The 3,270-nt window shown below is 35.4% G+C and overlaps 1 protein-coding gene across 1 annotated transcript in view; it reads right to left on the bottom strand.

The window, feature by feature from the left end:
• Positions 1-634, bottom strand: part of LOC107689398 (vasoactive intestinal polypeptide receptor-like) — a 30,625-nt gene extending 29,991 nt beyond the window's left edge. The window contains exon 1 of the mRNA XM_016487366.1: positions 625-634. The gene's annotated coding sequence lies outside the window, so the exon portion shown is untranslated. The remainder of the gene's footprint in view (positions 1-624) is intronic.
• Between the last annotated feature and the right edge of the window lie 2,636 nt (positions 635-3,270).

A 3,270-nucleotide genomic window follows, 5' to 3' on the forward strand; every position in this document is an offset into this window, starting at 1 on the left:
ATATATATATATATATATATATATTAGCTTAATGGCTAGACCTAAGGAAATCTGAATTCATTCAATAAACAACTCTATACTCATTTTGATGAAAATCAGCTTTATTACTATCCCTGAATATGCTCTATCAAAATGTCAGAGAAAATTTCAGTGTTTAAGAAAAACTCTATTATCCACATCCTGTCTGCTTTATTTTTTTTTATCTTAAATTTGATTTATTTCTGACGGATAATGCAGCAAAGTTTAAATTGATTACGTTCTTATCCAAGCTGACAGCAAGCCAAAACTTTAGTCTCACGAAATGTACAATTTAATTCGGTTCTGCAAAAAAAATCTATGCTCTATGAAAGGAAACACACAGCAGCTGCTACTCTGAGACAGAAGAGCAAAAGAGCAACATTTTACCCAGGCTCAGTTTTATTTTGTCAGCAAAACTGAACCTAGCTTTAGGTGAAATTATTCAATGAAGAAAAATGAAAACCCATGCAATCTATCTTTATATCCTTGGACCTGACCATTTGTTTGAGGACTAGGTGTGTTAAATAGGCTACTTGAGAGCTTTTCTTTCGTCGATGACTAATTACAATAGGAAACTGGATAAAATGACATAGTGTTGATACTCACAGGTCCTAACGAGCAGGTTAGGTATAAAATCAGCATTCGTTTAGACATATCCATTTCAGCCGATTCAGCCGTTGCCTGAGAGCCCAAAAGTAGGCTACGGATGCAGAGAGACAAGTTGACGGCCGAAAAGTAACTGACAAAGAATCCGAAGCGTCAGCCAACTATGCGCTGTGCGCGTGGGTTCACCCGCCGGACTTCGTCGCCAAACCTGTCCATGTTTATCCCTAATATGATGAAAAACACTTCATTCATAAACGACTCTGGAATGTTGGGAAGCCATTCACAACAGGCGTTTGCATGAACCACGTAGATACGTGACAAGCGCGAGGTGGACAGTAATTCCAAGGCTGTCGACCCACGTCCTAAACCCTCACTTCCAAAGTAGGTGTGTGTGTGTGTGTGTGTGAGTGTTTGTAGTCTATAATATACTATACTGTACTATACTATACTACAGCAGCAGCAGCACAGCCCTGAATAACAGCGATAAATGACTCATTCTCGGTCTTAACCTGTCCGCACAGCACAGCTCCTGCGCTCTTTTCATTAGGGCACAGATACTGTTCTCTAATCTTGTAAACTGTCATCCATGGCACAGCTTTTGCTCTTTTTTCTCTTAAATTGTTTACTAAAACAGAACCTCTGCTCTCTTAAACTACCATCTATATCACAGCTTCTGATTTCTTCTACTCCTTGTCCATTAAACTGCTTCTCTTAAATTATCTTCTGTAGTTAAAAGGTATGTTATGTAATATTGTGACGTCATGTAAGACAACTGTATAAACTAACACACCAACACAAATAGGCCTATGTGAGCTCTTGCCTTCTCAAGTTGCCAATAATCACCACTGGAACTGCTGTTGGAAGTGCCTCTGGAATTTTTAATAAATGTAAATTATTTCCTGGGAATTTCTTTCATTTACAGAGAACTCAAAAAAGCGGATATGTAAATGCATATGTGCTTGTAGCATGAAATCAATCATTTTAAAAGTATAATAAATGTATAAATGTAATTTAATAAATGTAAATTATTTCCTGGGAATTTCTTTCATTTACAGAGAACTCAAAAAAGCTGATATGTAAATGCATATGTGCTTGTACCATGAAATCAATCATTTTAAAAGTATAATGGAGAGAGTCTAATATAGATTAGCCAGCCCATGGAGATCTTATATGTTCATTTCTTTTCAAAAGAACCAGAAGAACAAGAGAAGTGACTCAGTGCAGCCTGTAGAAAAAAACATTCTCAAGGAAATGTTTGTTAAATGGTGCAAAACGTGTGCTCCATTTCTGTTATTTATCTATTGATATTTAATGGCTAAAAACAAAAGGTGTGAAATACACATTCAACTTGCCATGCATTAAATGACTGACTTTGCACTCCAGCATAAAATTGGCCCAAGATCTGTGAATACCAATATATACAAGCATGAAAGAAGCAAAAACATATTTGGTTCATTTAACTTTTGTGTAATGGCATCCTGTTTTTTTTTTTAATGTGCTTTTAACTCTTGTGAAATGGTATCCTGGTGTTTTGTTCTGTTTCGTTTGGATGAGTCACAGAACTAACTGGTCTGCAGAATGCCATATAATTCTACTAACTCTACTAACCGTGGAATGAACCATATAGTGCCATGATACTGAAAAGTGTTTATACAATCTGCTTAAAGTTCCTCTTTCTCAATTCTGACTTCTGAGTCCTAATTTTAAAGGCAGTCTATCTGAATTACTCACCTGTGTATTATCAACTTACCTGATCAATAATGTGTCTTAAAGTTATCACGTCCCCTTCCCATTACAAGTCTGACCTTTACAAACAAGAATCCTTCAAAATATTTACACAGATGTTTATCTATCATACATTCACAGTAGTCTTTTAGTGCTGCCATTCTAAAGAGGAAATATGCCTTCACATGTGGAATGAATGAGTTGAAACGGTCATTGGTTTTGGCCATGGCTTTGTGATGGTGAAAGAATATAACACTGCTTATCTCATGCTTCATCTATCACAATCTTCTGGACCAGGGGTCTCCAAACTTTTTGTGAGTGAGGGCTCCCTGAAGGGATAAAATAGTCTCAAGGGCTACTTGTTTGATATACTCCAAATATATATGAATTAATAAAACTTTAACAATTTAATCAATCTTTTAAAATGTAATCAAATGAAAATCAATTTACAACAAAACATTGCATTTTTATTTTTTTATTTATTTTATCAGACATGATGCTGCACATCAGAACTGTATAAATTAATAATAATAATAATAAATAACTTGGTTGTATTATATTCCTTTAAAAATATATATTATTATTACTTTGAGAATTGCATTGTAGTAGCCTATAGAGAATGAGGAGTTACGTCACGATCTTTTCACTCCGCATTGCATTTCGGGAAGGCGCCGCCATATTAGCAGGATACGCTATCCGTTTCCATGGTTATTTCTCATTCTCTATACATTCTCTATATAAATGCTTATCTTTTGTTTTGTTTTTGCCTTTAAGTTAAACAACCATTCATTCTTCATTGTATCGTTTGCAGGGAAGAGAAGCTATTTTATCGCACTGCATGATATGCACTGCATTTCTCTCTTAGGTTTTGTAGAATTTGGTTTACAGTGTTTACCCGATTAGCGTGAAAACAGTGTCGCC

This window comes from Sinocyclocheilus anshuiensis, unplaced genomic scaffold (assembly GCF_001515605.1).
Source record: "Sinocyclocheilus anshuiensis isolate Anshui unplaced genomic scaffold, SAMN03320099.WGS_v1.1 scaffold1291, whole genome shotgun sequence".
Classification (NCBI taxonomy): Eukaryota; Metazoa; Chordata; class Actinopteri; order Cypriniformes; family Cyprinidae; genus Sinocyclocheilus; species Sinocyclocheilus anshuiensis.